This window comes from Plecotus auritus, assembly GCF_963455305.1.
Source record: "Plecotus auritus genome assembly, chromosome: 4".
Classification (NCBI taxonomy): Eukaryota; Metazoa; Chordata; class Mammalia; order Chiroptera; family Vespertilionidae; genus Plecotus; species Plecotus auritus.
Genome location: NC_137775.1, coordinates 174,648,140 through 174,672,242, shown reverse-complemented (window position 1 = coordinate 174,672,242; position 24,103 = coordinate 174,648,140).

Genomic DNA, 24,103 nt, shown 5'->3' with positions numbered 1-24,103 from the left:
TATAAGTGTCAATTTACTATTCTTTTAAAAAAATATAATGGCACTGGGCTAGCCTTGGGAATTGAAGTATGTTCAGTGAAGTGAAGAACCTCTATTGCACATATTAATTTCCTAACCATTTAAAACAATGTTTTGAAGGGGAGGGTATTATTGAGAGAATTTTAGAGATATAAAAAATGAGTTTCGAGGATCAGTAACTTGCCTGAGTTCTCACAAGTTACATAGCCATGGTGGCAACTCTGGCCATGATAAGAGTTGGGGGATAAAATTTCTGAACCCATTTCATGCATCTAAGGTAGTGGTACTCCACCATGGCCCATACTGAATCACCTACGGAGCTTTAAAGTAATACTAATGCCTGGCATCCACCCTATGAATTAATTCAAATATATGGTGTCTGGGCCCAGGCATGGGTATTACAAAAACAAAAAACAACCAACAAAAACATCCTCAAGTGATTCTCTTGTGCAGCCTAAGTTATAAACCACTGGTAATGCTGTAGACCTGAGGATATTATTTATTGGGTTGTTGAATCAGGGTGATCCGAAGCCAGCGGGTTCTCAAACATTCAGTTCATGTGGTATTTCATGACCTGAAAGCAAATATAGACAAGTTCCTTGTGTTTTATTTGAAATATTGTTGTCAGGTCCCATCATCTCTTCAGCCATTCTTCTCTTCTGTTTGCAGATGACTCATGCTGAACAGTACTCTTATTTCATGTTGCAGCTTGGTCCTTCATGTGGATGTCCCAATGCCCATTTATCTCTGTGGTTATGGGCACAGCCTGGGAACGCAGAACAATGCAAGTCATTTAGAAATTTGAAACATGATTTCTGGTAATGCTTCAGGAAGTATTTTAAGTTTAATTTTGATTTCTAATGTGCTCTGGACTCTTTCCTGAAATAGATTTTAAAAAAATTGGCTATTGGCAGAGAGGAGAATAGGTGGAAGGGACTTGGGCTAACACTGAAAGTTGTGTGATAAGTCCTGATTTAAATACTGGAAATGACTTGAGTCACTACTGGCTTTTTTAATTCTGAATCTATTTTTACTTTATTTTTATTTTAACAATACCTGGATAAAAATTTGTTAAGAAAGTTCAACTCATTCTTTTTAAAGGAATCAGGAGCCTAATTTTATCATGATCCCCAACACACACCCACTACATACATTTTCTTCCTTTTAGATAAAGTGGGGTAAAGGACAGAGACAAATTCTGTTGGCTATATTCTGACTTAGGACAAAAAGTCCAAATGTTATTGTCATCCCAGAGCCATCCTATGCTCAAACCTTAGATAGACTATTTTCCATGGTCTCTGCTCTCTCATCCTCTTGAGGACATACCTTATTTGAAAAAGAAAATTTAGATTACATGATCCCCAGAAACTTAGCATAGAGAAGCTAAAAGCAAATGTTTATTCTATAAGGATGGGTTAGCAGTGTTAAGGTAGTCAGACTTACCTTGCACAACTTTTAAAAAGTTTATTGAGCCTGGCCGGTGTGGCTCAGTAGTTGAGTGTTGACCTATGAACTAGAAAGTCATGGCTCCATTCCCAGTAAGGGCACATGCCCAGGTTGCAGGACCCATTCCCAGTAGATTTTTCTCATCATTGATGTTTCTATCTCTTTCTCCCTTTGAAATCAATAAAAAGTATATAACCAGGTTTATGGAATGGCATTGTCTATGACTGACAAATGTAAAGAAACTGCTGTCAGATTTCTAATATAAATATTTGACAAAACTTGTGAATGAAACCACAGAAATAGAATACCACCCCCATCCTTAGTCAATGACCACATTTTTCATTTGTCTGGAAGTCAGCATTTAGATATTATTCAAAATAAGATTTTTGTCCCATGGAATTGGCATCTTTTTTACTGTATATCCTTCAGGTTTCCTGTGGCACTATGGGAAAAGTGTCACAGCCCCAGAGAACCCTGAAGTAAGTTTGCTCCATTTTGCTGATTCATATAAAGAAAAATACCAACTTTTACTAAGAATACCCTAAGTGATGCCTTAATCCTGATTTAGACTAAGAAAAACTAAAGATTTTTTTTTTGCTTCTTTCTCTTTCTCTCTCTGTAGTATTTATATATGTACATACATCTGTATGTATGTATGTGTGTATGTATGTGTTTGTGTGTATGTATGCCTTTCAAAAACAGATTTGTAAGTTTATTGAGATCCTAATCACACAACTGTGTTGTGTTGAAACTTCCTTTGTTGCCAATTCTACATGATTAGTTTCAGCTCTTTAATAGCCTAGTGCCAGGGGTCCTCAAACTTTTTAAACAGGGGGCCAGTTCACTGTCCCTCAGACCATTGGAGGACCGGACTATAGTTTAAAAAAAAAAACAAAACTATGAACAAATTCCTATGCGCACTGCGGGCCCGGGACGAGTCGGCTGCTAAGCAGGACAGGCAGCGGCACCCGGCGGGCCGGATAAATGTCCTCAACGGGCCACATGTGGCCCGCGGGCTGTAGTTTGAGGACCCCTGGTAGTCACTAGTGGTTGTAGTAGTTGATGTCACAGGAGTTCAGAATATTGGCACATGACTTCAAACAAAATATTGAAGTGAAATTTTAGAGGAGATCCAAGTGTGTTCTGTAACTGCTAGTAAAGAGTACCAAACTTTCATGATTCATTAACCAGATCTACATACATCACTTAGAACAAGGTGGATACTTGCTTCTTATCTAGTCATTAATTTGTTATCCACCTACACTGACAGAACACATTAATTATGTCAGTTGGTTAATAGACAGATCTCTCCTTTGCTATTTGTTTTATAGGCAGTTCGAGCTTATAGATGCCAAATGTCTTGTTCTAACCTTGTGCACAATTCTTAGGATGACTTTTGGCCAGTCTAAACATTGCCTAAGAATTGTTTATCATGGCTGATTAAATACCCCTCCTGAAGTATGTGTACTATTAATTTCTGCTTAAGAATCTCCAACAAAGCAAATATTTACACAGAGAGGGTGATTCCCCTCGAGCTGCAAGGATAGATCAAGCCAGTGGTACCGAAATAGACATGACTGTGTCCAGGTCCCCAAGATTTTAATCACATTTAGTGACTGTACAAGTTATGCCAGGAAGAAGGAAGATGTGATGTTTCTCTGGGGCTTTGCAATATAACTTATGTTTTATTTACAAGGCTGCAATAGAGGGGTTATGTGATGGCTTTCTCCCCAACTCCACTTACTAGCTATTTGTATAAAGCTATATTTGGTGTCTTTAAAAACACTGAGAACAAGGCAAGGCAAAGGAAGAGAAAAGATGTTAGGATAAAGGGAAGTTTCCCACAGGAATTACCAAGAATTTATTCCATAGAGGAAGTCCTCAATTACTTCTTACTCATGGAAATCTTTTCACCTGCCTTGCTAAAGCCTTGAAACTCATATCTGGGACGTATTAAGTAACCCAGAAAGTTTATTCATTAATTTTGATTTATCTAATTAATGAAAGAGCAGAGAAATCAAAGTCATTTTCCTCCTCTCCCCAAAATTCAGTGTTTTCAATGCTTAACAGCTTGCTCCCTACTTAGAGAAAACATATTAGTCAGATTGGATATACTAACTTATAAATCACATATTAGTGTTTGTTCTGTTATTAAAAATTAAGACTCCCTCTTGACACATAATTTGGCTCTGAATACATACCAGATAAACAACATCTTTTTTTTTATTGCCACATTTGGAAAGTAAACTGAAATATATAGGCAATAACTGACCTCTTTATCTCTCACATATATCACTGGATTCAGGGCAAGAAGCTTTGTGTATATTGGGCTCCTCTCAGAAAGCAATGCTTTTTCTTACCCAATGCATTTAAATTTGAGGTAGGGATAAGTTCTAATGGCTGGAGTCTGCCTTACAGATTCAGCTCCAGGTCCAGTGTGAGTGGCACCCTTGCTGCAGGGAATTGAACCTGAACCCTAAAACCTCAGAGAACACAACAGTTTAACCAATGGAACTAAAGCATAAGATCTGGAATAAATGCACTACACATGATCTGCAATCATATTTTTTTGTTAACTGTGAATCAGCAATGCGTAAAAATACTTTTTTAAACTAAAAGGTTTGAGATCTGAAAAAAGAACAGACTCAGAGCTGACTCATTCAACTAAAGGAAGTCTTCAAAGTAGTTACCCAATCAAGACCATGTATTTCCTGATTTTCTACCAGAAAAACAAAACATCTGCTATTTTTCAGTTAATAATAAAATAAATTTAAAAGCAGAGTTTTCTTCCTCTTGGAAATCAAGAGAGTCGCTTAAATTATGAGGACATTATATTAATCTCCTTAATTCTTTGTGGGGTTTTTAGTTTTTTCTATCTTTATAGATTGCTTTTGATATCTTTATAGAAGTATTATAAATAGAGGTATTTTCAACTCTTGTTAATGTCAAAGCAACACTTACCTGTGTCCTGTGTTCAGAGGTTCTTGGTCCTTGCTCACTACCTCATTTTCCCTACAGGTTCAGGCTGAGCTTTGAGTGCTTAAAAACGTGCTCTGTTAGGAACAGCTAGACTATGTGAGCCAAGTTATCATGTGACACTGGGCCATGTTTTCCTGGGATGCAAAATAAGAAACATATTGTGTCAGTATGTTTGATGAAGCAATTGAATCTGGAAATCAATTAATAATGTAAATTGGTCATTCAGTTGTTTGATTTTGTTTGTTTTTAGCCTGACCATCTACTATGTGCCAAACACAATTCTATACTATCTCTTAGCACGCTTGGCCTCACACACTATGATATATTCTGAGTTCTTCCTTTGTTACCTGTACGAACAACATCATGGTCTAATGGAAAGCCGGAGGATTTTAAATAAATGTTCCAAATTCATATTTGAGCAGGGGCCCTCACTTGCTGACCTGTTGCTACCTGAATCTCAGATTCCTGATTTGTAACATAAGAATATAAATATCCCATGTTTAATATAGTTGGCAATCTTAGTAAACTTTTTTCTGACCTTCCAATTTTATATATGAGGAAAGTATTTAAGGGAAATGGCAGCAGTAAAAAGAAAAAAAAAAAAAAAGAAATGGAGGTAAGTTTAGAAAATACTGTGTAGGAGGTTAAATGAAAGATCCGCTGTGACATAGGCAGCTGATGAACCAAGGTGGGATGTGTTACCCGGGAAAGGACATTAAAGGTATGCTACTTAATGAGCCAACTGTATCCCAGAACTGGGGTCCAGATGTCCTCATTGGCTTGTTTGGTTTGATTGACAGTAAATGGGCCATCTTGATTCTATTTGCCAGAACCATCTGTCATAGGATGGAGCCCATCCTTTGTGTATCAGGAAGAGTGGGCCTGTAGTGCAGGTGGTTGGTATAGAATCACTGTCCTGTGTTGAGTTTGGAGATTTATGCCTAGGGCCTATGGCCCCTGAATCAAAGTTGAGAATTATGCTGCAAGGTATTCTTGGCTATGGCCTTTTCTTTCTGCCAAGGCTGCATGAGCATCTATAAAACTGAAAGGAACAGGGGGCCAGACAGGCAGCTTCTCAGAAGGGGGAGAAGTAAAAAAATTTCTCCTCTTGTCTTGTTCGAATATTTTCAAAATTTTCTCTCTCCAGCTGTCATAATGCTTCTTGATTTATTTTGAAAAAACGAACATAGTTTCCTTAGCTGTCTTAGAGTTCATGCTAACCTGGCCAGGAATCCAGCCAAGGTGAATAATAACAATCTGTCAAGTTAGGGCTATCAGCAGAAGCTGAGTGACTGTGGACATTCCTGGGATCCATAGAGGTGGGAAGGGCACTAAGTCTCTGAGATCAGAATTGGTAAGTGCCTGCTTCATAAATGGGGTTAAATTATGCTCCCCGCACAGAATCAGCTTATGCTCTGCTGCTTTATGCAGCCCTTTGGGGTGGGTACGTGAGTGTAACCTACAACCAGAACGTCAGATATACTCAGGTGCATTTTACCCCAATCACAAAACACTGAAATTGCTTCGATTGGCAGGCCAGAGGGAAGTAGAGAGTATAGTCTTAACGAAGAGAAGGCATGCACCAAAGGTGTAATACACACAGAGGAAATTGAAAGTTGATTATGTTCAGAAGGTTCATGGAATGTTAATTAATTCCAACAGTGATAGCAGCCAGTTCAATAGTGCATCCTTCAGTGTGTGAGTCATGCTAAGAACTAGTTCACAACTTAGAAGTATGCATAGTTTATCTGTATTAACAGCAGGGAAGGCAGAGAACACGGGCAAAGATAGTTAGGTGGGTAGACCAGTGGATGGAGAATGAGGAAGTTCTTTTCTTCTTTCTCCTAATTTTAATGAAATAGGAAACCAGGCCATCAACTGATGGTGAGAAGGGCAGGGGCTGTGGGAGGTATGACTGGGAAGTGAATGGCAGAGAGAACCAGATCACTGGAGGTGAGATACTCAGGGGCTGAAAGGCTGAGATAACAGAAAGATTTTCTACAGGGATAGAAGATCACAAGTCCTGTGGAAAGACCAGCAATGGAGAGAGCTAGTGAGCCACAAGCTAACTCTTCAAGAAGGGAGGTGCAGTCAGATGAATCTCTTTTGTGATCCTAACAAAGAGAGATATTGGATGCTATCATTGCAGTCATGACTTTTGAATCGCTGAAAGTTTTTATTGAGATGGGAAGGAAATGCTCTGGAAACAGCATTAAATGGCAAAGAAGACAATCACTGAGCTTCCTGGTTTGGTATTTCATAGACAAAACAGCAACCCCATGAAAAAGCTGTAGGATAAGTATTGTCCTCAAGGGGATCCAAACTTCAGATGTAGCAAGAATATCCCCCAGAATGTTTTTGGGAGTGCCAGAGAACAGAGAAAAGTAAGGAAGATGAGTGTGGGCTGGGAAAGTGGGTTTAACTTGGGAACAAACGGAGCCATATGGAAATGACACTGGTTGATGAGGGATGACCTGGGGGTTTTAGGAGAATAGAAAGATTCTTATGAGCATAATTTTTCAGTGGGGGCTTGTGGACTATAAAGTTTAACTTTGTCATCATGATGAGGATGATGACCACCAGACCTGTTCAGCACTTGTCACTTTGGATACAGTCTACATCAGATTTGTTCTATTAGTGTGGTTTCCATCTCCCAGACCACATTTATTAATATTGATCTGCTAGGCTTGAAATAATGTCAGAGGCTTTTTAGTTCACTCTTGTGTATTGTATATGTGTGTGTGGTCGGTTTTATGGAGGTATAATTTATATGCAGTAAGAAGTGAGATTCACCCTTTTTAGTGTATCATTTTATGAATTTTGACAAATGATTATACCACCAAATCAAGATCTGTTTTCAAACAGTTCTAACAGCTCCCCAAATTGACTCATTCTTGTCGCCAACACCTTATTCCTACCCTCAGCACCTGGCAACCACTGATTTGTTTTGGTCCCTATAATTTTGCTTTTTCCAGAATGACAACTAAATGGAATCATATAGTATGTAGCCTTTTAAGTCTAGCTTCTGTCATTTAAACACGATGCAGTTGCAATTCATTCTTGTGTTTTTCAATGCTTTGTACCTTTTCTTTGCTGAGTATTATTTCATTATATGGATATAACAAAGTTTAACTGTGAATTTACCAAGTGAGCAGTATTTGTGTTGTTTCTACTTTTTGGTGATTATGAATAAAGCCTCTATAAACATTTACGCATATGTTTTTTTGTGGGAATATAAGTTTTCACTTTTCTTGGGTAAAATCAAAGACATTATTTATCCTGCTTGGAAAGTTCTGGGCTGGAATTTGTGCATTCAATGTCCCTCATTATTTTTGTGAAGTTCTTAACCATCATCTTTCCCATTGTTTCTCTTGCCTTCTCAGATTTCACCTGGTGTATGTTAGACCATTTGATAGCATCTTATAGTCCTTGGATACTCTCATCTGTTTTACTCCTTTCCCTTTTGTGTTTCAATTTAGGACATTTCTATTTAGCTATCTTCAAGTTTGTTGAGGTTTTTCTTCAGCTGCATTGTGTTTCTTAAAGTGACAGTTGAGGGCATTCTTTATTTCTGTTTTTGTGTATTTGTTTCTAGCATTTCCATTTGATTCTTTCTTATAGTTTGCATATCACCACTAAAATTCAGTATCTGTTCATGCATGTTGACTACCTTTCCTGTTAGAGTTTTTAAGATGTTTGTTACAGCGATTTTAAATTCACTATAGTATGGCCCAACATATGGGTCATCTCTGGTTTTTTTTAAAAAATATGTTTTATTGATTTTTTACAGAGAGGAAGGGGGAGGGATAGAGAGTTAGAAACATCGATGAAAGAGAAACATCGATCAGCCGCCTCCTGCAAACCCCCCACTGGGGATGTGCCCGCAACCAAGGTAACAAGCCCTTGACCGGAATCGAACCTGGGACCCTTCAGTCCGCAGGCCGACGCTCTATCCACTGAGCCAAACCAGTTAGGGCCATCTCTGGTTCTGTTGATTGCCTTTTCTCTTGTCAGTGGATTGTTTTGTTCTTGCTTTTTTTGCATGTCTCAGAATTTTTCGTTGAATTATGGGTATCATATGTAGAACTGTAGAAAGTGAGGTAAGTAGTATTGATGCTAAAAAATGTGTCCACTGTCTTCTGTAGGCTGTCATTGTGGGGTGTTAGGTCAGTCTATTAGATGTAAGTTGGTTTTGGGTTTTGTTATTGTTATGGGTACATTCACTGTATCCCTGGCTTCAAATTCCTCTCACATTACCTTGTGCTTAGGGTGAGGTCTCATTTGCCATTTTGTTTATTTAATGTTCCTGCTCCACCCTCACCAGTAGATGTTCTCTATGTACCTGTACTTCAGAGAAGTTTCTCTCCATTCTTGCCACTCCCACACTGGCAGACTGCTGTTGCTTTTTATTTGGTTCTTGCTACTTCAGCGGGGATAAGTGTTCTCTGTTTTATTAGAGGAAAATCATGGCGGCATGGTGAAGAATGGCTGAGGTGGTACAAATTGCCCTTGTGTCTACAATTTCCAGAGGTTCTATATATTCATTCTTGCCCACCATTGGAATTTAGGAATTTATGAAAAAATTTAACTGGGTTCATCTTACCTATTTCTATGGCAGCTCTGGCTTCATTTTGTTCCCATTAGTGAGCCCATGATCATAGCCCTCTGTCTCTTTTCTTAGTGTTTAGACTAGTTGGACTCCCCATAGCATGAGTTTTTTAGGGTCAAGACAATTAAGATTTATAGTTTCTCAAGCCTTTTCTAGTTGATAGGGTAGGAGTGACACTCTTTCTACATTTCTACATGCCAGGAAGAAGTCAGAAATAGGTACAAGCTGTAAAATAGAAGATTTTTAGCATTTTTTAAAAAAATATATTTTATTGATATTTTACAGAGAGGAAGGGAGAGGGATAGAGAGCTAGAAACATCGATGAGAGAGAAACATTGATCAGCTGCCTCCTGCACACTCCCCACTGGGGATGTGCCCGCAACCAAGGTACATGCCCTTGACCGGAATCGAACCTGGGACCCTTCAGTCCGCAAGCCGACGCTCTATCCACTGAGCCAAACCGGTTTCGGCTTAGCATTTTTTACTTCTATTCATACCAGAATGGACATTGACAATGTTTTGATCTTGATTATATTAATTTGTATTTTGATAAAAAAATAGATCTTGGCTTATGAAGCTCTGAGCCCAGCCTTTACAGTTTCAACAAGAAGACAATTGTACATTCGACAGAAGGTGATTCTACATGAGAGAATGACATCGTTGGGCGGTTAGTAGTCCCCACTGCCACTGGGGTAATCTGCCCCTTATTTACTGCCAAATTATGAGCATAATGAGTCACAGGCCCATTTCTAAATATATCAACAGCCCTGCAAAGTGTTTCAGGGGCACATCTAGCAATTATGGTCATGAGAAAGGTCATGATGGTACAGGCTTTCATCATAATTTAGCTCTCCCTCCCCAGTTTGCCTTGGGTATGCTGAAATACTGTGACTGTTCAGTTAGAAGCATTGTTCATTTTTGAAGATGACTTACTGGAAATGAGTAAAATATCTGAGGGAGGCCATTCCATTTAAAGGCCCATTTCCTCATTCAAAAGCTTTTTTGTGTAAAAAAAAGTATCTCAAAAACTCTTCTGTGCAACACACCAAACTCATTCCTTCTAAATCATCGATGAGAATCCACAACTTTGACTGAAGAAAAGATTCCCTGTGGACTTGGATGCCAGCCATTTTCACTGAATCCCCCTCGCATCCGCCTCTGGTAATAACAAGAGCAGTGTTAGGAGCTGCTGTGCCGCTTCTCCCCAGCATGGTAGGCATTTCTGAAAGTGTGACCCTGGCAGCATTGAGCAATCCATAAAGTCCTCTGACATTTGACTGTGGCTATAAAATAGGATGGAATCTTACAGAAAGCTACCCCCCCCCCCCCCGCAAAGTAGCCTTGCGTAAAAGAAAATTGTTCTGAATCCCATTACTTTGAATAGTGTTCCCTAACAACAGCAAAATAAAAGAAATAAAAAAGCATTTTTTTCTGTTTTACAGCCTATCTAAATAAAATCAAATAAGAGGGATCCAAAATCAGAAAACATTTCAAAATTAAATATTCAAAGATCTCCTAAAGTCAGCACTCTTAACCTTTTTAAAGCAGTTCAAACTTTCCTTTGTGAACTTTTGCTCTAAAATCACTTGAAGTTGTCAAACTTCAGGAGATTATTTTTCAAAAATGATTAATATCAATAACCTGCTTCCACATTCTGCCCACATTATGGCATATCAGTTTTCCCCTGAAGGTTAAGGTTCATATTTTCCACATACTATTCAGATAGAGAAAGAATTCCAAAATGAAGTCGCACTTTCTTCTCGTCTGCTTATAATTTGAAACTCATACATTTTCCTCCCTAATTAATATGGAGTAATTTTTTAACAGTACTCCTTCACTCATTGTTATTCATTTTCCATGTATTTATACTAATGATGAGTGTGAAGTTCTTAAACTACTAAGTTTATGATCACCCGCAGCTCTGTGAAGGCCTGGAACCACATCACAAGTCTTTTGACACAAAAGTAGAATCTATTTATTTTGGGAGAAAAGCAACATTAGTGAAAACCAAACCATTTGGATATATTTTTGTTTGTACTAGAACTAAATTAATCAAACCAGAAAAAATTGCCTGGCAACATCTGACATTAAAAAATTCCAAAACAAAAACTAAACCACATGGAAGATGAGATAGAAGACAGCCCAAGACTCGTCCAGATAAGAGTCACAAGCTGTAAATGAAGCTGCCTTTAACCCTAAAGAAAGAAGGTAGAAAAGAAATTAGAGTTAGATACAGCCGAAACCGGTTTGGCTCAGTGGATAGAGCGTCGGCCTGCGGACTGAAAGGTCCCGGGTTCGATTCCGGTCAAGGGCATGTACCTTGGTTGCGGGCACATCCTCAGTGGGACGTGTGCAGGAGGCAGCTGATCGATGTTTCTCTCTCATCGATGTTTCTAGCTCTCTATCCCTCTCCCTTCCTCTCTGTGAAATATCAATAAAATATATTTAAAAAAAAAAAAAGAAATTAGAGTTAGATACAGAGGAAGAACTAAGTTAATGTAGGCTTAACATAATGAGTGCTTATGAGATTTCAGAATCTGCACTAGGAGCAGTAGATACATCTGATTTAGTTCTTACAGAACAAGGAATCTCCATTTGCAAAGGCAGTCAACTCTTAAACTTGCTAGATTCTTATCACTTATAGGAACCTAGGCAAATTAATTATATTCTTAGCCAAATTATAGCCAAAAAGTAGTGTTTTCAAAATATGTCTTTGAAGGTTTGAGGTAGAGAGTTAGTTACTCAGAAAGTTAGTTAACAAGATTGTCTAAGTTGTCAAACTCTCTAATTTACTGAGTTCTTTTTATTGAAACATACATATGTGGTGGTGGGCCATCTTTATGAGAGTTCCATAGATGCGGCTCTGATGGGCAAAGCCATGGCTATACCGTCACTTAGTGGGGAGGATGAGGAGCAAGAAGTGATGTTTAGTGCTGGGGTTGGAGAGTTTTCCAAAAGATAGACTTTAAATCTTGAAAATCACAGAATTAAAGTTATTGTCTTTTTACCGATAAAACAACACAGAGAGAGCAATACCACGTTGTAGCAGAGGAAATAAGATAGGAGCTAAAAAATACATAAAGCAACGTTAAAGATACAGCATTTAGTAGGGTGGGGTATTGGGGGACATATTCCTAAGGTGCTAGTATGAAGGTAAGCTTCAGTGATAGAAGGAGACCCAACAATAGCCACTACTGGATGTATACCTGACCTGGATTCTGGTTTATAGGATATTGGTTTCTTTTCCATTATTTTTGAGGCCATGAGGCAAATATGTATCCAGTGAAAAAAATGGGAATATTTTGAGAATTTCACACTGCTGGGTAATCTGCATACTTAATATTTGCCTTTTTATTCTTTAACAAATCCATTGTTATTTTGCCTCAAGAATGATTTGGTAAGCTTTAGGGTCTCCTATGTGGCAACATTCCTAAGATGCTAGTAAATAGGAGAAGAATAAGCCAGGGAAGAAATTAATGGCCTGTTTAGGGCTTTCTGAAACTATGACCATGATGGGCTCTTAACCATCTTGTGGTTTGCATGGCGTAGATATTTACCTGACTTCCTTGGTTTGGTTACATTTTTGGTGTGTGGCTATGTTTGTGTATGTGAAGTGTTTTTTCTTTCCTGTGTGCCATAATCTAAGCCACTCAGCACCCTGTACACTTTTACCTCACCAGTCTCAAGGGATTACAAGGCTCAGAGCAAATTAAGAAGGAACAAATAACCCTACAAAGTTACATTCTTCCCAGCAGGCTTAGTTCTTCTATACCACTCCCAAATCTCTCCTAAATGGTTACTTTGTTTTCTTTTCTTTTTTAAAAAATTCATCTTTATTATTGAAAGTATTACAGATGTCCCCTCTTCCTCCTCCCCCCATCCCCACACCCCCCATTGACCTCTTCCACCTTCCCCAGGCCTTCATCACACTATTGTCTGTTTTCTTTAGAGTGAGCAAAACTAAGCTTCCCTTCCAATGCTTTATCTAATCTACATGGGCTGTCAAGAAGGTCATGTTATCCAGGCCAGAAAGAAAAATCAGAATGAGATAGGAGCCGGATTTTAGAAATGCTTAATGAGGTTAATGCTACTCTTCAAACTTGGCAGGGAAAATTTTTGGTCTCTCTTGGCCGATGGGGTAATCATCCTCTCTATTCATCTTCATGCTGAATTCATCAAGAATGAACAGGCTAATTAATTGGTTCCCCTGAGAATCACTTGGCCTAACTTTTAACAGTATTGTGAAAAAAAATGTATTCTTTCTACTGAATCTTCTTAGCCTTGGTCTTCCTTCATCCCACTTTGCACTTTCTCTCTGCTGGAAAACATACCCAAAGACATATCCCTCATCGATAAAACATTCCATGCTGGGTCAATGGGCTCAGGGACACAATTCTCCCTTCCCTGTATCACTCAGTCATCTCTAAGTACTCCTGGCAAGTTTTCTAGATGGTTTGTTAGAAACTAGCTTCAAGATGTCTGTATTTCTCAAATCCACCCTAAGAATATTATTTGGGACTCTTCAAGATTTTCCAGTCCAAGAGAAATATAGTAGTTATGATAGTCTTTTACATGTTTTCTGAAAGTTACAGTTTCTAAAATATGCATATGTTTCACATGGGCAAAAATTACATTCACTTTTATATGGATTAAAAATAAAAACAGTGTTCTGTAACTAGAGATCCAGAAGAGTTTTGTGTATAAAAAAGTAAACTCTGCAATACTAGAAAATGTTTAGTCATGTTGTCTAAGAATCTTATTTTTTCTTCTGCCTTATTTATATTAATTTGTGATAATAACACGTAACATAAGACCTACCCTCTTAGCAATATTGTAAGTATATAACACAGTACTGATAACAGTAAGCACAATGCTTTACAGTTGATCTCTAGGATTTATTCATCTTGTCTAATGGACAATTGTACCCTTTGACTAACACTTCCCCATTTCTCCTTCCCTAGCCTCTGGCAACCACCATTCTATGCTCTGCTTCTGAATCTATTTAGATTCCTCATATATAAGTGGTATCATGTAGTATTTGTCCTTCTGTGTCTGGCTTATTTCACTGAGCATAGTGTCCCCAAGAGTCATCCAGGTTGTCACAAATGGCAGGATTTCCTTCTCTTAAAGGCTGAATAACCATATATGTATGTAAATACCACTTCTCTTTCATTTGTCCATCAGTGGACATTTAGGTTGCTTCCATGTCTTGACTAGGATGAATAATGCCGTGGGCATGCAAGTGCAGACTCCTTTTAGATACACACCCAGAAGTGGGATTGCTGGGTTGTATGGTGGGCCCATTTTTAAGTTTTTGAGGAACCTCCACACTGTTGTCCACAGTGTCTGTACCTATTTACATTCATACTAATAGTGTACAGGGTTCCCTTTTTCCCACACCCTGGTTGCTCAGAGGAAATGATTTTCATAGCTTAGTATAACTGATTTGAGTAGAAGCTTGGATTTTGGGGGGTAAATATTTGATGTGTGAAAAGCATTTTTGAAGCATTACATTTAGATGGATACAGTGGTTGATTTCTAGTGAACCAGTTTTTGTAGACTATTTTCCAGCAGGAGCAGCTGTGTGTCAGTGCTGGGCCAGGCAGGCTGGGATTGGAAAGTAGGCGGAGTTTGGTCTTGTCCCTGACAGCTTCTTTATGCACTTTTTCTTCCCTTTCCTACATCTTCCTCTCCCTCAGTGTGTTTCTCTGTGTGTGTGTGTTTGGTTGGATGGGTGTGTGTGTGCACAAAAGAGAAAACTGAGGCATGGGAAATGTAGAGAAATGGAATGAATGGTGCCTAGGACCTTCAGACTCAAATGTTTCCTAAGTGACCACTGCTTATCTTCTTGCCACATTCTTCACACACAGACACTCCTGCAGGGCAGACTTGTAAAGCACACTACCACAGGAATGTTGATTTTTCTGTACACTTCTTCCAAACTGACCAGAGGCCGATTCCACCTGGAACCCCAACTTTCCAAACACCGCTCAGCAGCTAGGCCAGTGGCTTGGCTTGGTGAAGGGGACACGGCCAACAGGGAAGTCCCTGCTGCTGAGGACTGAGGATATTGTGGGGAAGGGAATTCATCTTTGGAAAAATATCTCAATAGTTACATTACACTCCTTAGTCACTGGCTATTCTTTGTTTTGGGAGCAGATACCTGGTCATACTGGTGCTGGAGGTCTTTTTAGTGATCCTGGAAAATTTGGATAACACCAAAAAATGGGTGGAAAAATATCTATAATCTCACCACTCAGAAATGATTTTTATTAATATTTTTGAAGATTATTCTTCCAGTTCTTTTAAAAAATGTTCTCTGTGTGTGTGTGTGCATGTGTGTGTGTGAGTGTGTGTGTGTGTGTGTGTGAGAGAGAGAGAGAGAGAGAGAGAGAGAGGAATTTGTCATAGTGCTTTGTAGACCCTTCTTTCATCTGTTAGCTCATTATGGACATTTTCCCATGACAATTAATATTCTCCTGTAACTGCCATTCTCAACTGGGGGCAATTTTCACTGCCTGCTGCCTGAGGACATTTAGTGACATCTGAAAACAATTCTTGTTTCTGGCATCTATTGGGTAGAAGCTAGGTATGCTTCTAAACATCCTACAGTGCACAGGACAGTCCCCAACAAGGAACGATGCAGCCCCAAAATGTCAATAATGCTAAGCAACCCTCCATTATAATATTATTTTAAATTGTTACCTAGCATTCTAACCTAACGTAGGATCATCTATTGCTCCGTTGTTGGAAATTCTGTTGTTTCTATGTTTTTGTTGGTATTATCAACAAACTGTTGAATATTCTTGGTCACATATATTTGAAGCATTACATTTAGATGGAATCTCTGGATACTGTGGTTGATTTCTAGTGAACCAGTTTTAGTAGACTTATTTCCAGCTGGGCCAGCTGTGTCAGTGTTGAGCCAGATGGAACTAGAATAGAAACACTTAAACATGAAAATTGGTGAATCAAAGAAAATATACTTCATTGAGCCTTTAACTGCTGTTCTCAAATTTTTCTGAAGAAAGGTGATTTCATTTAATCCTCCCACTGGTGTGATATTCCTATCTTTAAGCCTCTTTTTGTTAGTAAACTCAACCTCCTTAGAATGTCTCCTAGTTATTTGAAGGGACTTTTTAGCTCTTGCTTGAGTCACAAGATTCCTCAGAGAGGGACAGGAGCAGGTCAGTAGCATCTATGGGCCCTTTTGCTCTGACCACTCACAGCGAGTTGGGGGTGACGAAGACGGTATAAGCAGAGGTCTGAGATGCTCTTCTTATGCCTAATCTACCTTGCACTAAACGGATTGCATGTCTAGCCCTTGCTGTGGCCAATGGGCAGAAAGAACAATGGTTTGACCAGAATTTACTTCCAGGGGTTTGTCAGACCCAAATCTAAACCGCTGATTTAAAATGAATGATACATACCAAATGCTTGGTATAGAGCCCCAGCTGTAATACATGCTGAATACATCTTGGCTACTTTTACTATTTTAGGGTGAGAACAATCAAGTCCCCCAACTAACCAAAATGTTCTGTTAGGTGCTGCCGCAAGTCTGGTGTAGACGTATCTCCATTATTTCCTTGGCCATTGATCATCCCTTGAGGCGTGACAGCTCTCTTTGTTCAGAACCTGCATTACTGAACATGGCTTCAAATCATCAGTATGTGCAGCTGAGTTTAAGACATGTTAATCCCCAAACAAGACATCCAGCTTTTTAAAAAGGCATTTTTCTGTGACAGCATAGCATATATTCACAAGAGACCAAGTGAATGCAGGTCTGTTTTTCTACTTCAAATTAGTCATTTAAAAAATTAATTTGTTAAATTATTCATTTGTGCTATAGTCCGATTATTTTTCTTTATGTTTCTCTTCCTTAGGAATCATAGGTTTATCATGTCAACATTGACTGAGAATGCAATGGTAAATTTTTACTTATAGTCTTCACAGCATTTTTAAAAAACATCTCTTGGCCGGTGCTCAGATGCCTGTGAAATACCTTTCTGGCTGTCCGGACGGGCACATAAAGGCTTCCAGTTTCCATTAAACTTGAAACCCCTTGAGAGAAGAGTTCATGCCTTTTCATCTCTATACGCAGTGCCCGGAACTATGCCTCATGTATCATAGGTGCTCAATATATGTTTATTGAAAGAAACAGAATATGATACATCCCCAGCCTCTGGAATACCATACCTTGTAAAGGGTTAAATAATATGAAGAAAACGGTTGTTTGTTTTCATTCTTAGCTTACTGAATCAATCCTTCCATTTTCTTTTCTTCTCACTCTCTGTCCTCCCTCTTTCCCTCCCTCCCTTCCTCCCTTCCTTCATTTCTGGGGCCAGGCAGGCAGTGGAATGTAGTAAAATATCAGAATAACCATTTCTTTGGCTGTTTTAGATATAACCAGTTGTGTTTACATTTGACCTCCAATATCCTTGTAAAAGATATAGTTAAACAGGAGGTACAACATGTCAATGAGTTTCGTTTATGCTGTTTTTCCTTAAAGGATGAGAAAACATTGACCACACACAGACTTTTTTTTCCTCAGTGTTCTGAGAAAACACAGATGGCTATCACTGTTTTCAGAAAATGAAGCTAGTCTGATTCCAAAGAGTTCAAGCTATTATCTCATCAGAAATCTTGCATTGCCTAATATTGCGCAATAAACACCAACGTGCAGAGCTACTTGGAGCGTGTTGTTCTCAGCTCTTCTTGAGAGATTAGTAGTATTTGCATGTCACTAGAAAATGTATCAGTTGCTCCTGCATCTCTGAGAAAGTATATTAATGTTGAGATCTTGAACCCCATCAAATTATCTGTCCATGGCCTAAATGTGTCTGTGTAGAAACCCTGCTTGGCTAAGATAAGCACTGTGCTACTGTTAGCTCTGTGCGATGATAGCACGCATACTTGTCTTGTGGCTGCTCTTACAGAAGAAAGGCATTCACATTTGACATCTGTCACCATATTGGACATAGCTTCTGTAGACACTGTCATGTTCCTTTGTATTTCCAGTGTGCTTACAGTTTTTACAAAATCATGGGTGGTACTATATTTCATCTAATACCTTTTCTGCACCTATTGGAATGATTATATGGTTTCTCTCCTCTAGCCTGTTAATGTGTTGAATCATTGATCTTATAGACTGCTAACCTTCTGTTTCAACACAAATTGGTCATGATCTTTCGCTTCTTATATTCATTGCTAGTATTTTATTTAAGTGTAATATGTTCAAGAGTGAGCTTGACTTCTAATTTTCCTTTCACTTAGGGACCTCTGGTTTTAGTCTCAAATTGTTACTAGTTGCAGCAAATAAGCTTAATAGTGTTTTTTGTTTTTCTGTTTTCTTGATCAGTGTTTTTAGGATTTGCATATATAAACATTACATTGATTAGTAGTCCTTGCCTGTCATGTCATTTAATCTTGGTGTTTTCCATATGGGATGATTGAAAACCATTGAACAATGTTAAATATTTTAGTGTTTCTATATTTTGAAAATTTCTCCTCTATTGGATTTTTTAATTTTTTTTAAGTTATTCATTTTAGCTAAGTTTTCAATTTTAGTAATATAAGGTCATTCCAAATATTCTCTTAATAACCTTTAATCTCTGTCATTATGCCCCCCTTTTATTACTGTTTGTGAATTTTCCTTTCTTTGCTTAATCAATCTTACCAGTGTTTTTCTTATTTTATTATTAATTTATTTATTGATTAAGGTATCACATATCTGTCCTCATCCCCCCATTCCATCCCAAACCCCTCCCCACCCATGCCTCCACCCCCCTGTTGTCCGTGACCACTGGTTAGGCTTATATGCATGCATACAAGTCCTTTGGTTGATCTCTCCCTCTTACCCCCACCCTCCCCTACCTTCCCTCTGAGGTTTGACAGTCTGATCGATGCTTCCCTGTCTCCGGGTCTGTTTTTGTTCATCAGTTTATGTTGTTCATTATTTCCCCTAGATGAGTGAGATTATGTGATACTAGAAATACACTTATAAGAACCAAAAATGAGACAAGCAATAATGGTTATGCTGAGAGGCAAATGAATCAGTCTGTAGTGAGTTTCTTTCTGGGCCAACAGTTCTTTTGAGTCCCAATTTCAATGTCAAACAGTTCCTTACCAGTGTTTTTCTATTAGTATTTTTTCACTAAAAAATAAATACAACTTTTGTCTTTGTTTTCTATTCATGTAAGTAAATATGCCACTCAAACTATAGTCTTATTGATATTTTTATCTATTAATTACTGAGAATATTTTAAAAATCTCCCACTGTGGTGATGGATTTATTAATTATCATTCTTTAGTCATATAAATTCTTGCTTTATGTATTTTGATCTATTTTATTAGTTTTCCACAAGTTTAGAACTTTTATCTACCTGGTGATTTAAGCCTTTATTATTACACTAGAGGCCCGATGCACGAAATTCGTGCAAGAGTGGGCCTTCCTTCCCCTCAGCTGCCGGCACCAGCCTCCCTCTGGCACCTGGGACCCGGGCTTCCCTCTCAGCCCCAGCTTCATGTGGAAGGACACCCGGTCTAATTAGCATATTACGCTTTTATTATACAGGATTATGACTGGACTTATTTCTAGTAATATTTTATGTTTAATTCTGTTTTACCTTAACATTAATTTAGTTAATCCACCCCTTTTTGGTGGCTCATGTTTGCCTGATATATTTTATTCTATTCTCCCACATTATCTTTCTTGAAGGGCAAAATTTAATGATTTTAGTAAATTTATAGAGTTGTACATCCACCACCACAACTGGTTTTAGAACATTTCTAGCAATCCCAAAAGTTTCCCGTTGACCATTTGTAGTTAATTTCTGCTCCCATCTCCAGCCCACAACTGATCTTCCTTTTATCTCTATAAATTTGCCTTTTGAACATTTTATATAAATGGAATTATATATTGTATAACCTTTTACATTTGGTTTCTTTGACTCAGCATAATTTTTTACACTCATCCATTTTGTAGCATGTTTGCTATTTTCATTGGTGAATATTATTCCATCCCAGGCTATGTTTAAGTTTTTTTTTCTTTGCTTCAATGTTCTGCCCTATTATTATGTATCTTGCTTGAGATTCACTTGGGTTCCTAATTCTAAAACTCTCAACAATTCTGTAAAATTGTCAGACATCACTTTCTTTAATACTAACTTCCACCCTATTCAATCTTTTTTGTATTACTGGAACTCTGATATGCATAGATACTAGGCCTTATCATTTTATCCCTTCATGTTCTTTAACTCCTCACCATATTTTTCTATCTCATTTATTTTCTGAACACTTTCTTTAGATTTTTCTATTAGTTTAAATGTGTTCACATCTTCCATTTCTAAGTTGTTGTCTAACCTATATATTGAGTTTTTGTATCCAAATATGTATTTTTTTTATTTCTAGAAATTTGATATATTTTTTTCGGAACTCCCTGGTTATTCTTTTCTTTAAAAATATGTCTTTATTACTGATTTCAGAGAGAGGGGAAGGGAGAAGCAGAAAGAGCAAGAAACATCGATGTGAAAGAGTAATATCAATTGGCTGCCTCCTGCATACCTCCTACTGGGAATTGAGCCTGAAACCCTGGGCATGTGCCCTGACCAGGAATTCAGCCAGAGACCTCACAGTCATGGAACAATACTCAACCAACTGAGCCATACAGGCGAGGGCTATTCTTTTCTTATTTATACATGATTTCTATGGACATATAAAACATTTACCTTGTATTTGGTGTCAGAGAATCCTGTATCTGAAATTTGTGCCTATCTAAATCTGTTACCTGTTGTTTCTGATAACTCTCATTCATGCTGCCCCACTTCCTTGTATGTATTGGGATTTTGGACTTTGAAATCATGACCCTTGATTTAATGAACTCTTTGAGTCCTGATTGTAAGTGTATTGCTTCAGAGCAGGTTTGTTGTGTTTCTTCTTGGGAGGTTTGTTTTAGAATTCGTTCAAGTGGTGGCACCAGGTAACTGTAGAGGGAGATTATATTGCTACTATCAGACATGACTTTTTATTTCTCTTTATTTCTTTCTTCTTCTGTCATTTTCATGTTATGTAAATATAGTCTAGGAAAGCTCTAATGCCGTATCCAAATTGTTCCCTTTTATGAACTTTGTTCACTTTTTCATTTCTTATTTAATGTTTTTAGTTACCAGAAAGAAAAAAAAATTCAGATTTTAAGCCAACGGAGGAGGTTTGAGGCCAAGTGTGTAATGGTAAATGCCTTAAATAGCAGGTTTTGAACAACTTTAATACAGGCCAAAACTCCATGATGAGCTAATAAAGCAGACACTTGTCTCTCTTCTTTATAGGGCATGGCTAATGACTCTGCAGTGTCCTCTCTTTATATCCCGCATGTTGTAATGGATGATGCCATCAGAAAGTCATCTCTTTGTGCAAGGAGAGGTATTAGCCTTTGGATGTTACTCAACCCACAAGCTAATTAAATCCTTATTCTCCGTTTCTTTTCTTTCCATAATTGTACAAATCACTTAAATGCAGTATCTACATATTTTGTAGGCTTATTATTAGGGACATCCTATGACCAAGTGGTTTCTTCCACCCACTTGCCCATATATAGCAAAAGCAGCATTTTATATACAGAAGAGAGGCCCGATGCATAAAATTCGTGCATGGGTAGGGTTCCTAGGCCTGGCTGGTGATTAGGGCCGATCTGTGGGATGACTGGTGGGGCAATTGGGGGCCCCCACTGGCACCCGCCTTGGCTGGCCTGGGGCCTGTTAGCTGGGGGCAGCTCCTGCATTGAGTGTCTGCCCCCTGGTGGTCAGTGCATGACATAGCAACTGGTCATTCCACCGGTCCTTCCACCATTTGGTTGATTTGCATATTAGACTTTTATTACATAGGATTTAAAAATATATTTTACAGTAAAAAGGAGCAGAGGACAGCATTAAATCTGAATCAGACTCACATTTCTTATTAATTGCTTACACAAGACATGTATTTCAGTACTTTTTCAGTACATTTCTGGGTTTCTTCTGGAGGAAAACATTTCTATGTTTAAGTTACTATCATTATCTGTGGATCATAGAATACTAAAATCAATACATTGAAAGCCAATGCTGTCATATAATACTAGAGGCTTGGTGCACGTAATTCATGCATGGGTAGGGTCCCTACACCTGGCTGATGATAGGGCCAATCTGTAGAGTGACCAGCAGGATGATCGGGGGGCCCCCCGCTGTCACCTGCCTTGGCTAGCCTGGGGCCTGTGGGCTGGGGGCAGCTCCAGTGTTAGCGTTTGCCCCCTGGTGGTCAGTGCGCATCATAGCAACTGGTTATTCCGCAGTTTGGTCAATTTGCATATTAGGCTTTTATTATATAGGATAGTTGGGGATTTTATAGACAACTAACGTAAATTATTTTCTTTCTCTAAAATCTAACTTCCAAATAACTTAAATTATTTTCATGAATATGGGGATTTTTCTTTACTGTAATTTAAAAATATGTCCAGCCCATGTAGATGTTTAATAAACTTTTGTTCTATGAATGAAATGAATGTCCCATTTTTGATCTGGGAATTCATGTTATGTGTCTTATCTGATTCTAAAACTTTGGAGGCATAACTTCAAATTCTGTGGTCTCAGGAAAAGCATTTTGTAATTCAAATAGTTACTCTACAATACATGTAGTAGTAGGTGTGTGTGTTGGAGGGGCGAGGGGGGACTCTGCCAGTTATGGTATCTCAAACTAGTATTGAGGCTATGTGTAGAACTTGGAGGTAGTCTCAGTCCAAACTGTTTTCTTCCAGACTGAAAGAATAGGTGAATTTTAGTGTGTTTGAATCTATTCATGTACTTGATATAAAAAAGAAACATATTGCAAATTCTTAAAGATGTCTATTTTGTTTCATTTTTGAGGGAGAAGATCCTTAAATACAGCATAAATATTTCCTTGAACATGTCAAGTCTCACTCCACATGATAAGGTACCTGGTGAAAAGGGATTTAAATTTTTTGGTCCATCGAGCAATATATTTGCCATCTTTTGTGGGGTGGGACAAGATAGAGGGTGTTGATCACTGGCAATTTTAATTCCTGCAAGTGAAAATATCTGAGGACAAACCATCTTGGGTTGGACACAGTCACCAGGATTGACACTTTGTTTACACGAACATAGCCAGGTATCCACCAGCAACCCAAGTTCTTACATAGAACTATGAAGTAATCTTCTGAGTATAGATACTGGGTCCTAGTATGTTATGTTTGCAGTTCAGTAATGCAAATGGAGGTGAAGGTAGTTCAATTGTGACTTGAATAAGGGGAAGAAATGGTTTTCTGAAAGGAGAGGATTGTGTTAGATTGTAACGGATAGGGGGTTATTTAAAATGGGTTAAGCAATACTTTGGGGAATATACTGCACCACCTTCCGGCAAATTCCACCACTTAAACTTCTAGTTCTGCAACTGTATCTATCATGATAGTTAATCAATCTATTATTTTTTTTTCAAAGTAGCAGCTCCACTTAAAAAAAAAATAACACTCCCCCCCCCCACCTCCCCCCCCACTTTGCCCCTCACTCCTTCCCCCTGTTTCTTGCTTTCGGTATCCACTCTCTTTAAAGGTATTTTATATGCTTAGTTTCAAATCTTGGTTTTGCTCCATTCATTCTGCTTTAGTATGCACTATACGGAATTTTTCTTTTAGTGTTTGCACTTCTAAGACGCTGCATTGCTCTCCTCTTTGAGTTCCTATTCCCCAGAGCACATTCGCTACCTCAAGCAGTGATGTGTGAGAGGACCCTCCTGATGAGTTTAGTGGGGTGGTGGTTGTTACTTTTCCCTAGCAGAGTTTTTTTAAAGGGGCTCTTGGGATGGGGAGAAAGACCATGTGGGAGAAGGAGAGTAGGAAATGCTTGAGGGTGGACAGATTTGCTGTCATTGTCATTTTGTTAACACTGCCTCTCGGGCTGGCTGGAGCTGTACCTGAGTCAGACTCCTCCACCCGCCCGGGTACAGGCCTGGCTCCTGCTCTCCTGACTCCTGGTGGCGATGAGGGAGCGGGAAGGACACACAAAAATG